Below are 13,629 nucleotides of genomic sequence, written 5' to 3' on the forward strand. Positions count from 1 at the left end.
ATTCAAGAATCCACAGGTACCTTTTGACTCTCCCAAGACTTAATAGCCTATGATTGACCAAAAGCCATATTGCTGATACTATAAACACATATTTTATATGTTATATATAGATATAGATAGATATAGGTATAGATATAGATATAGATATAGATTATATAGTATGCGCTTACAATAAAAGTAAGTTAAAGAAAATATTGTTAAGAAACTCATAAGGAAGAGAAAACACATTTACAGTACGATAATATATTTAATGAAAAAATCTGCCTAATAATATTGTCATAAGATAGACAAATAAATCATGTGAACAAAACATGGTCTAGGAACAGACCACGCATATATGGACAACTGTTTTTCCACAAAGATGCAAAGGCAATATGATGGAGAAAGTTTGGTGTGTTTACCAAATGATGCTGGAATATCTGGATATTCATATGCAAAAAAAGAAAAATCTTTATACACAAAGGACATTAAAAAATTAACTCAAATGGGGCAAGTGGGTGGCTCCGTTGGTTAAGTATCTGACTCTTGATTTCAGCTCAGATCATGATCCCAGGATGGTGAGATCTAGCTCCACATTGGGCTCAGTGCTGAGCATGGAGCCTGCTTAGGATTCTCTCTCTCCCTCTTTCTCTGCCTTTCGTCCTCTTGCAGTCTCTCTCTCTCTCTCCCTCCCTCTCTCTCTCTCTCTCTTTCTCTCTCTCTCTCTTTCAAAATAAGTGGATAAACTTTAAAAAATAAAAGTAACTCATGTGGATCAATTCTAAATATAAAATATAAAACTACAAAAGTTTTAAAAGAAAACTTAGAAAAATTGTATTACCTTTGGTTAGCAAAAGATTCTTTTGATATCACCTCAAAGACACAACCCATTAAAGAACAAGTTGACAAAGTAGACTCCATTAAAATTAAGAACTTCTGTTAAAAAGATACTGCAAGATAAGGGAAAGAAAATTAGGATATTGTATATTAATTCAATATTGGAGACTTGTATCCAGAATATATAAGGAATTCTCAACACTCAATAATACCAAATCAAAGCATCCAAAATAAAAACAAATGAAAGATTTAAACTTCACAATGAAGAAATATGGATGGCAAACTCATGAAAAGATGCTCATCATCATTTGTCATTAGGGAAATGCAAATTAAAACCATAAGGAGATACTATTAAACACCTATTTTACAACGACTAAAGCTAAAAAGTCCATCTATACAAATTATTGGGCAGGACATGGAACTTTCATACATTGCCAGGAGGAGTTTAAAGTGGTACAACCACTTCAGAAAACAGTTTGGCAATTTTTTAAAAACTAAACATACATAGATCTTATGATCCAACCATTATACTACTTCGTATTTAGCCAATAGAAATCACATGACCTTACAAATACTTTTCCACAAGTGTTCATAGCAGCTGCATTTGTGATATTCAAAAACTGGAAACAATCCATATGTCTATCAACAGGTGAATATATAAAATCTGGTATATCCTGCAATGGAATACTTCTCCGTAATTAAAAGGGAACGGAGTCTTCATAGCACAAAAACTGAGCGAATCTCAAAATAACTATTCTGAGTTAAAAAGGAAGACTAAAGAAGTGCATGGTGTATGGTTTCATTTATATAAAATTCTAAAAAGTTCAAATTAATATGTAATAAAAGAAAGCAGGTTAGAGGCTGCTTCCAGACAAAGCTCTCAAGAGTAAGAGTGGGGAAGGTAAGAGTATGGCATTAAAAATGGGAACAAGGAAGTTGGAGTGATGAGTGATGTTTTTTTTTTCTTCATTGTGGTGATTGTTTCATGTTTGTATACATTTGTCAAAACGAATCAAATTGTATATTTACAATATGCGTAGTTTATGGTATGCCAATTATACTTTTATAAAAAATTATTTTTAAGACTACTTTGCTATTTAAAGCTAAAAAACATTACTTTTCCAAAAGATTTTATATTAATGTACTATAGAAAATAATATTAAAATTAAAAGTATATAAGTAGTACTGTCAGGATATAGAAATATAATTATTGTAAAAATACCAGAATAGTTATGTTTGTGTTATCCAATACATATTTACTAGAATTCAGGAGTTTGTGGACCTTATAAACATTTGGTTGATATTTGAAAAATAAAATGAACAAGCAAATTGATTATGAAATAGTCATTTACTAAAGTGTTTATACTGTATGCACTATTGTTTTGTCTTATGTTGAATTACGAAGTTCTCAGATATGGGGAAAAACTACTTTATGACTTCCCTTCAACTTGAGTCAGGTTTCAGCCTTGAGCAAATTTCTATGAAGAAGGTAGAAATGATGAGAAGTCTTTAAATGCTGCAGATCAAACATTGCCACTACAATGAAACCCAGAATGGCAAGCAAACAACAGTTTAGAGGACGTAAAAGAAATTCTGAACTTATTCCCCAGAAGCCATTACATTAGTGAAGTTTATCTCAGTCTTGAAATTCGCATAAGTCATGCGCTGAATTGAATTTACCACTAAGGCATCAGCATCAACTACTGCAGTGTCATCTTGTTCCCCTCCTAAATCACCTTATTCTACTCAAAGATAAAAGGCCGCTTTCATTTCTGTAGGGGACAGATTAAACATTAGCAGTCAGAAGCAATTGCTTTTCCCTTCAACATCACCTCTAGCCTTTTTACGCACAATACCCTCTCCAGGGATTTCCTGCTGGCTGAAGAAGAGGCAAATAACATTTGTGCCTCTGCACAGGACAGTTGATTCCAGGCTGTAAAACCGAGTTCTTTCAAAACAATGCATCAGGTCTTAGCAGGTGAGAGGTAGAGTCGTAGAATAGAGCTTTGAGAAGCTCATAAATTAATCCAGCTTTCCCAGAAGTCTCTGCATGTTGCTTAGAATAACTCATAGGGTATAAGTACATACATTATAAAAGACTACTTCAGCAGTATCTGACATTAGTATAGAATCTAACATTAGTCCTATAACTGTTGACCAAGACAGCCTTAACATTCCCTTCTGCTTAATCAGACTTTAGATAGATACCCCACTGACTACAGACCCCTGACCTCCCTTTTCTTAGAGGACTTTAGAAAACTCACAATTGTCAATTCTCTTTCTACCCCTTTGAAATATAAATATTCTCCTAGAAAGGCAATGGTCAAGAAAGACAGAGCCCCTATATCCCAGTCTTCGTGGGAAGGTAGGAGCGTTAACTTTGACAAGCGTCAATTAGCAAACACAGATGGCCTGGTCACATTGAACATAGCTCCTAACTAATGTCCTCTAGTTCTCTTCTGCTCATCCCAGTGCTTAAAAACTCTTCTGCTTCTTGGAGTTGAATTGAATCTCTCTCCTCTTAAATAAATTCTTCCCTGCTTAACTTCCCTGCCTGCTTAACTCCACTTGGTACAATTTTTCTTTGACACTGCCCTTGAGAAACCACTCCTTGCCGGCAACCATTAGGGTACAAAAGAGATGTGATATAATCTTTAGTAAAATAACTTACATATTTTTTGAATTTGAAAATCAAATTATGAATTAACCAAAATTTGAGTCACTCTGAATTGAGGGTGGTGTGGCTGCCTGTTGTGACCTGAGTAGCTTGAGGGTTACAGAAATCTTGAATGCTTTCTCCATCATGATTCTACTTGCCTGCACTCCTTATCTATTTAATAATATTCACTGGTAGGAGACACTACAACCCTTTTTGTATTAGAATATTTTGTCTTTACCTGTTATGAGATACCTCTGTGGTTTTGATTTCTGCCTGGCCTATTGATCTGAAGATGAGGTAGGAAAGACAAAGGAAATACCCAATGGGAAACTACAGTGAACGCTGAATTTTATAGGGCTTGTAATTGAAGTATCCCAAATCTATGGGTAGATAAAGGAACTCAAACAACTCTAAGTTTAAAAATCACAAAAACAAACTACTTTTCCCAGTTTCTCCTGATCCTATTTTCCCCATTCTTCATCACAGAATGTGAATGTTTTGAATGTGGAGAGGGAATTGTAAATAGTACTGGCTGCTGTCATAATAGAGTAAGCTGAGTTGACAGTGGTCTCCTTTATGAACCTTGTTCGGATTGATCATTTTGGAGCTTGGCCTAAAAAGACTAAGTTGGTTTATAAAAATTCCAGACCAATATTTGCTTTCATAAAGTTATTCTAGGACCCCAAAAGGCCATGACTACTGTGAAAATGTGGTTCTGGCCCTGTGATAAAATCTACTGACTGTAAGACTTAAATTTAAAACTAATTAGCTAACATATTATAGGGATATTAATTTTTTTTGCTCTCAATTACTAATTGTTAACATTTAGCCTTGTGTTTTCTTTGATCGGTTGCTACTATTTTCTATACCACTGTCTCTTCGGATGTGCTATTGCTGATATTTTCAAACTGGCATTGTGCTTAGTCTGTCCAAACTAAGGGACTCTTAACTATAGAAAACAAACTGAGGATTGATGGAGGGAGATGACAGGGAGGATGGGCTAAATGGGTGATGGAGATTAAGAAGGGCACTCGTGATGAGCACTGTTAGGATTCCTTGGAACCACAGTAGAGGGGACGGCCATCTTGCCAGTGCAACCCAACGAAAAGCCCCTAGTAGCCTGCCAGAACGAATTTGGAGGTCAACCAACTGAGCGACAGCACGACCTGACGCAAAAAAAGCCCGCCCGGACCTAAACCCAGAACCAATGCAGCTTAAAAACCCCACCCCACAACACCTGGGGGCGACTTCCCTGATATCTCTCTCTCTCTTTCTCTCTTTCTCTCTCTCTCTCTCTCTCATCTTTACCCAGCCGTATGCCTGACCCTAACAAGCACTGGCTGTTTTATATATATGATGAACCACTAAATTCTACACCTGAAACCAATTTTACCATGTGTTAACTAACCAGAATTTGAATAAAATCTTGAAAATAGGGGCACCTGGGTGTCGCAGTCTGTTGAGTTTCTGACTCTTGATTTCAGCTCAGGTCATGATACCAGCATGGTGGGATCGAGCCCCACGTCAGCATGGAGCATAGAGCCTACTTAAGATTCTCTCCCTTTTCCTCTGCCCCTCTCCCCTGCACATATTCTCTCTCTAAAACAATTTTTTTAATGTAAAAAATAAAGTGATTTATTAAAAAACAACTTGAAAAGAAAAAAAAAGCTTTAGTGTTATTATTGCTTACACTGTTATTCTTTATCTCTCAAGCCTTAGTATCTGTGAGCCCCGTGTAATGTTGGCTATGAAGTACATAGGTGCTACAAGCATATTTACATACACAGTCTCCTACAAGGAAACTCAAAACCATTCTCGGGTATTCTACCTTGTTTACCATGAAAAACAAATTGCAGCTGTGGAGGAGGGCCTAAAAAGCCTGCAACTTTAGGATTTTTGCTCACAACCTTACTGTCTTGTAACTCTACGTGAGTTACACCAGGAGTAAATATGTACCTAAAAATATAGAAAAGTGTTATTTATGTCCCTGGAAAAAATGATGTGGAGAGATGATTGAAATGATCACATGCAAATAGTGACATGATTAATATCAATGGCAACTACAAAATTTATGAACTCTTCTGAAAAATAGCATCTGAATTTCCATGTCTTAACCCTTTGAGATGCGCTCCACAGTACTAGGCCCAAGAGAACTAATGAAATAGTAGACATTATAGTCTTTGAGGTTTGCTGTTCAACGGGGAGATGGGATAAGAGAAAATGCAAATGTTTACATATGTATAGAGAACCAATATTCCTTAATGCTTTAAGAGATATTAAAGCACTTTAACACCCCATCACCACATCTGGTTTCCAAGAAGCTTATAAAAGAAATAGAAGAGATTTAACTTTTTATTTTATTTTATGGCAAGGACTTGAGATCTCTGAGGAAATCAAATGATTTGTCCAAAGCCACGACTTATAAATTCTTCTTATTCTTGTTTCACTTTTTCTTATGTTTTAGTATTATTATTGTTTTAGATCCCACCCTCACTATAGCTTTTAAAAACTGAAGGGAAGGGGCGCCTGGGTGGCTCAGTTGGTTATGCGTCTGGATCTTGGTTTTGGCTCAGGTCATGATCTTAAAGTTCATGGGATCAAATCCTATGCTGGGCTTTGCTGCTTGGGATTCTCTCTCCCTTTCTCTCTGCCCTTCCCCCACTTGTGCACGTGCTGTCTCTCTCTCTCTCTCTCTCTCTCTTTAAGTAAATAAGTAAACTTAAAGGACAAAAACTGAAAGGTATATGAGAGGTTGATGAGTTTCTGGGGAAAACATATTGTGAAGGTTTTTAATCATGCACATTTTTATTAAACATGTAATGTTTGTTAATCATTAAACATTCTGGTACTCATTTTACTTGAATTTTCAACAATTCAGTAAAGTTCACCATTCCTTTATCCTGGTAATACTCTACTTCCTGTAGCCATGAAATTTCTTTCCTTATTTCCCTCTTATTCACTTAGTCACAACATATTGGTGTCTTTTGCTTCCTTAGTCAGGTTTTCCATGGTCATATCCCTCAGGACTTAGCTTAGGTCTTAGCTCTGTCTTGTTTGTAGGTAGTCATACGGATGGACATATAATACCACGTGCAACTCCCAAATATGTATACTTATTGACCAGACTTCTTCCCAGATCCACTAACCTTAATGACCTATAAGCACTGTTTTAGAGTGAGAGAGACAATACAACATTCACTCTTCCAGCTCCAGCTAAAAGAGTGTGGGGAAATTAATTAGCCTCTCTATATCTCAGTAAATTCATTTGTACAGTGGGGAATACAATAAAACCACCTCAGAAGTTCAATTACATGAAGTTTATCAGAGCCTAGACATCTCCACTGGCATACTCACAGGCATCTCAGATTTAATCTACCCAAAATGACTCCTGCTGTTTCTCCGTGAATTCTAGCTCACCCAAACTTCTTTATATCAGAAACTGACAGGGCTTCCTTTTCCCACATATATCCGAAACCATCCAGGATACAAACTATTAGATTCGATCTATTGAATCTATCAATTCTACCTTTAAAATAAATTGTTACTAGGTACCGTTTTCTCCATGTCATTGTCACACCTCAAGACCAGTCCTCATCCTGTCTTTCTTGGATTAATATACCAGCCACATAACTGATCATCCTATTGTTTTTACTATTGTATTCTCTTCCATTCATTTATCCAATGAACAGCAAGTCCTTAAAAAAAGAAACAGTATCATGCCACTCCCACCCTTAAAATTTTGCAGCAGTTTTATTTCACTAAGAATTATACTAAAGCCCTGTACCATTGTCTACAAGAACTTCTGTAACCAACCTCTTACCCATCTTTCCATCCTTATCTCAAGCCCCTGCCTTCTTCATTCACAGTACTATAGTCACAAAGATCTGCCAAAAATTCTCAGAACATTTTAACGTTTTATTTATTTATTTATTTATTTATTTATCTATTTATTTAGAGAGACAGAGAGAGATAGAACATAAGCAGGGGAGGGGCAGAGAGAGGGAGACACAGAATCTGAAGCAGGCTCCCTGCCCTGAGCTATCAGCACAGAGCCCCACAGCACTTGAACCCACGAACTGTGAGATCGTGACCTGAGCCAAAGTCAGATGCTCAACCAACTGAGCCACCCAGGCCTCCCCAACAATTCTCAAAATTTAACAAGCTTTTTCACACTGTAGGCCCTTTATATTTCCTGTCCCTTTTGGTTAAATGTACTTCCTCTGGCTTTCAGCAAGGCAGTTTCCTTCCCATTCTTTAAGTCTTAGTTATTGTTTCAGAGAGCTCTGACAATCCTATTTACCACCCCTCACAGTTATTTTGTTTTTAAACACAACACTACACACTACTTTTTCCTTCAGAGTATATATTATAACTGTTATTATTTTTGTTTATTTCATATATGCATCTGTTACTATTTTATTTCTTGGTTTCATTTATTCATTTTTCAAAAATTTTGAGTGCTTAATACATTGTTTTGTTCTAGGTCTAAGGGTATAGTAATGCATGTCCTCATAAGTCTTACTTTCTAGCAAGAGAGATGAAAAATAATCAAGTAAATACTCTGAAGGGAAATATAGCAGAGTAAGAGAATGTACAGTTGAGAGAAGGTTTGACTGGGTGTCTAGGATAGGATTTTCTGAAGAAAAGATACTTGAGCTTACACTTGAATGACATAAAGTAAACGTTTAGCAGCTATGAAGGAAAAGCAACACGTGCCATAGATTAAGAGTTTGGGTCCTGCATATGTAATATGTCTATAAAAAAACAAGTGTAAATAGGTAGTTGGATATATAAGTAATGCCTAATAGGAGATACAGAGAATGAGCGGTAGTCAGTCAGTTACAGGAACAGTGTGGTCACTGAAACTGAGTGTAACTGAGATGGCATTCTAGTGCTAGTATTCTAGTAGGAGTTTTAGGGAGAGATATAGGTAAGTTTTTTTGTTTGTTGCAGAAAGGTTAGAGAGCAACTGATGAGTACTTTTTGTATTAATCAGTAACCTCCTTTGTGTTTTGACTTCAAGTTTCTGACACTTAGGTTTCTCACTAAATGGAACCCCACAGTTAACTGCCAAAACTTCCCAGCATAGATAGCGAAGGATTTTTATTCTTATATTCATGGTTTTGATTTCTTTCCAGAGTCAATCTTCTTGCTTTTATTCCTACTCTCCAACCTCTGACTGTGCTCAGCTTTATGCCAATCACATGTTTTTTCCTTAAGAAACTTGCCAGGCACTTAACATGGGCCATCTTTGTCTAAAAGGCATATTTAGTCTGAAAGATTTTTTTAAATTATCATTACTCTAAACATGTGACAAATATTAATTGATATTTTATAGCTAAAGTGGTAGGGAGAGGAGATGAATGATATTTTTATTAAAGTTGGATATTGGGGGGAAGTTTGCTATTTCAGGAATTTCTTATTGAAAGTAATCTTCCAAACATTTCAGGAAGCACTAGCTAAGAACATACTATTTAAAAGTATGTTATTATTTTTAAGAATTTTAAAAAAGAAGCTTAAGATGCATAAATGCAAGCACTGACTTATTTATAAGGACACATTTGGGAAAACGCTTCCGTAAAACTATCAAGTTTTTTTGGCTCCATTTAACAAAATTAAAATGAACACTTTTATCAGTCCACATTATGACTCTATTGTGATCTTAAAAATTTAGCCCCTAAAGCTATTTTAATTTGGTCGATGGATGTATGGAAAGATTTTTATGATACTTTTTTTTCTTTATGAAGCAGAAAGCATCAAGAGTTTCCAAAACTACCATAAACTTTCGAAAGAATCAAAAGAATAAGCAAAGTGCTTGGGGAAGACAGAGTGTTGGGAAAGACTAGAAGGGTAGGGTTTAAAAATAGATGCTTGAAAATATATTTGCTTTGGCCATTTCACATTAAGATAATTGGTATCAAACACACAGCTGCAATTACCACATAATCATTGTCAATGTTGTGTGTAGGCAGATGGTAGCAATGTTTGGGAGACGAGATAACACTGAATTTTTAACAAGTGACAAAAGGATTGGCATGGTGCAAACAGAACACCACTGCACTTGGCCAACAGCCAGGCAGCCCCATGTGTTGCCATCCTGCCACTTCACAGAAGGCTTACATGGTAAACAAGACAGTGGATTTTTTTCTGAAAGACACGGACCCACAGAACAAATATATATATATATATATATATATATATATATGTGTATATATATATATATATATATATATATATATATATAAAATCAGAAAGTGAGTAAATGCTTGCTTTTATATTCTAAAGCTTACTGAACTTGAAGCTTTAACATAGTAGCTCAGTACGGTATTCTGCCCGTGGTAGAAAGCGGTAACTCCAGTCAGAGTCATATAGCATTCTGGTTAAGAACAAGCACTCTGGGGCTTGATTAAAATACCAACTCTCCTAAGTATTACTTATATGACTTTCAGTAAGTTATTTTATTCATCTGTTCCTCCATTTGAACATCTAAAAAATGTGAAGAATAATAGGACGTACCAGTTTTGGGTAGAAGGAGAGCTGAAATGATGATTCTCGTGCAAGTGACTTACTGAAGGGCTGCCCTGAAGAAAGGAGAGGAGGTGAGAAGCAGCACAGAGCTGGGGAAGAACCTAAGCAAGTGTGAGGGCTCAGCTGGTGTTCTTGTTATCTCCAGCCGCATACTTCCTCCCAACTTAGTGGTGTAAAACAACAGTCATTTTGTTATCTCATGATTCTGGTGAATCAGGAATTTGAGGAAGATTCAGCAAAGTCAGATGGCTCAAATGACTAAAGGCAACTGGAACAATACAACTGGAGACAAGCTTGGGGTCCTCATTTCTTCCCGATGTTGCATCCACTGGAATTGGATAGCCCAAAAGAGTTTTTGCACCCACATGTCTAGCCCTTGGGCTGGGATACACCTGGAAACACCTGGACCTGGCCAACATCTGCTCTGTGTCTACCCAAATTCTACATGGCTTGTGCTCCTAACAGCATGACCTTCACAGGACAGTCATATGTTTTTACATGGTGGCTTACTTTCCCCAGAATAAACATTATAAAAGACAAATGGTGATTCAAAGATTCTTATAATCTAACCTCAGAGAGTTGTAGTGTTACTTTTGCCACATTCTTGGTTGCACAAGCCTAGCGCAGATTCAATACAGAGGAAGATCACACGAAGACAAAAATACCAAGAGAAATGGGTTCACTGGAGAGCCATCTTGGAGAGTACCTGCTGCTGCTGGAGCCTACATCAGCTTGAACCTATGGGAAAAACATGGAGTTGGTCCCACCTAGGCAAAGAGCCAGCCTTTTGTACTTTCATATGGATTGGGGCTAATCTCTCCACTAAGACTGTTCCAGGCAGAGGGGAGGGCAATTCTTCAGAGATAAAGGTATCTGTGAATAATTAGCACCCAGAACTCAACATCTAAGGTATAAATATACAGCCAGGAAAAGGTGAACAGAACAGGCCACAGATATTGTGTACACTGCTGTCATTGAGGGTTAATTTGAAGACTGTAGCATATACATGTTAATGAAATGGTCCATGAGAGGTCACTTTGATTTATATCTCTCAGTCCTCAGAAGCAGTTTTTCCTGGGACACTGTGTTTCGTAAGGGGCCTGAGAAAGCATATCTACAGATTAATACCCAACTAGCAAAAATTCCTTCTATTGTATATTTGATTATATTACTTAAGAATAGGCACAATTAAAGACTAATTATCAAACTTTTACATTCTGTTACATATACAGAGAAGTTTCTAAGAAGCATTATGGTGTAAAAATTAAGGAACTTCAAATGACATTGCTTCTAATAAGCCACCTTAATTGGCACTTGGATTTCAAAGACATTTTAAGATTATCAATAACCTTGTTGAGCTCCAATGTGGTGCTAATTACTGCAGGATTAGCTTGGTAGACATTATTTTATCAAGTCTCATAATACTCCCATGAAATAGATATTATTTTCCTTATCATACTGGTGCACAAGCTGAAAATCAGACTAAGTTTTAATGTATGAACATACATACTTGAGTAGTTATGAAGTAGTATTGGATCTGAACCTGGATCTCTTTAATTTTAAAACTCTGCTTGCTAATCATACAGTAATCTATGGTCAATACTCTGAAAGTGGTTATTTTGCAAGGAATATGGAAGCTTCTTTCTAAATGTCTATGGTGTCACTAAGATAATTTGTCTAATTTTTCTTCAGGGAAACAAAGGCAGATTTTTGGATCAAAGGAATTGCCAAAGGTTTTATTGATTATTCAGAGGAGCACAATAACTCAAGGAGAAAAATCTTTAGTTCCTTAATGAGTCTATTGATATAAATAATACCAGTGTAGCTACAGTATTCTGACCAATGAATTATTACTGTGTTATCACAGCCAATACAATTTCTATGTTTTTAACTTTTTAAAAAAGAAAATGAATAATTGTTCTTACTACTGTATTATATAAATACTGGTTCTACTAAGCGGCAGATACATTACCAATATAAAAAAGGACTGGCTTTTCAACTCTGCCATTTTTCCAGTGAGTAGGATTTTAAATTTGGGGGGGAGGGAGGAAATGTGCTCTAATTTAAAAAAAATGTATTTAGTTCTAGTCTCTCAGTTACTAGTTTGATATTGTTACCTTACAAATTAGAAAATCAATCATTAGAATATTTTAACATGTTTAAGTCATATTAGTAAGTGGCAAAAAAATCATGGATATTTAGGGAGGTGAATTGCACATGTATTCTGTTGGCGAAAGAAGTAATAATTCTGCCAAAGAGAATACATCAATTCTACTTACTTTACAAATAGCATATATGTGGGGTGCCTGGCTGTAATAGTCAGTAAAGCTAGAGATTCTTGATCTCAGGGTTGTGAGCTCAAGTCCTATGTTGGGTGTAGAGATTCCTTAAGACAAAACAAAACAAAACACCAAGAACAAAGAAATGATAGTATATATGAGTACTATCAAAATAAATATTAAAGTAAAATTATTTTTATAGCATTTATAAGACACAGTCCAAAAACAAAGAATTTAGGCACATTTGGAGCAGAAGGTACAAACGGGCAGGGGACTCAGCATGCAGTTAAGATGGAGCCTGGTGGTGAAGCACCGTGTAGACTGTGTTAAAAGGAAGTTTGGATTTTAAGCATTCTTTATTTAGAGGTTATTATATTAGCCTCTTAAATATAAACCATTTCACACACTGTCCTCAAGATCATATGAGCAACAGAAACTTCAAAGGAAACCATACATGACCCATGCCTTCAGCATCATTAGAAGATCAGAAATTCCACCAATTTCCCATCATCACAGATATGTAGAAAAACATAGTCCAAATCCTGACGGAGCTAATGCTGAAACACACACCATGACTGCAGGATTCTGTGCCTGGCGAGCAGACTAAGAAAGATTTACACACAGAAAAAGAGGATAGCAGAGTGGAGACCTTAGATGTAGCACAGAGAAAAAGTCTAACACCAAGTGCTAAAATACTGAACACAGATATCTCCGCCTCATTCACAGCACCACCTGTTGGAAAAGGGCTTCAATGAATGTGGAAATAAAAGTTTGCAGACTTGCAGATGCATCGCTCTGGGAGAGGATTAGATAAATGCAAGAAGAATACTGCGTCTTGGAGATTGGAAGTGGAGGGACAGAAAGAAGGAACGGGGAAAAATTCATGTGCAGAAACGAAAGAGAACAAGATATTGCAAACCCACTCTGCACTACCACCACCAGTATCAGCCATTAAAGAAAGTGAATTTCATTATACAATTGCCGAGGGTGCTCTTCAGTTAGGATTCCTGTTCATGAAATACTTAGGAATAAAATTTAAAAAAAAACCAACTTTGATAAATCACACTTAAATGGCATGGAGTCCTTTCGAGAAAATATTAAGTCAAGTTTAAAGTTCACATAGAGTATGCTGTAATGTATATATGGAAGAAATGAAAACAGGTTTTAATCTTTCAGGTTTAATCTTAAACTAACAGATTCTTTAAATCTGTTCAGTTTTAAAGAAAGAAATACAGGAAATAGAAAACAAAAAGTAATGAAATTAGTGACCTATAAGGAGAAAAGTGGGTGTGAAATGGCATAAAGGAATAGGCGAGTGATGACGCCTTTCTGAGTGTCATATTGTTG

The 13,629-nt window shown here is 36.2% G+C and overlaps 1 long non-coding RNA gene across 1 annotated transcript in view; it reads right to left on the minus strand.

Moving 5' to 3' along the window:
• LOC122237736 overlaps positions 1 to 10,080 on the minus strand; it is a 317,012-nt gene extending 306,932 nt beyond the window's left edge. Inside the window, exon 1 of the long non-coding RNA XR_006216358.1 lies at positions 9,992 to 10,080. This is a non-coding gene — a long non-coding RNA (uncharacterized LOC122237736). The remainder of the gene's footprint in view (positions 1 to 9,991) is intronic.
• Positions 10,081 to 13,629: the final 3,549 nt, after the last annotated feature.

Source organism: Panthera tigris, chromosome B1 (assembly GCF_018350195.1).
Source record: "Panthera tigris isolate Pti1 chromosome B1, P.tigris_Pti1_mat1.1, whole genome shotgun sequence".
NCBI classification, from domain to species: domain Eukaryota; kingdom Metazoa; phylum Chordata; class Mammalia; order Carnivora; family Felidae; genus Panthera; species Panthera tigris.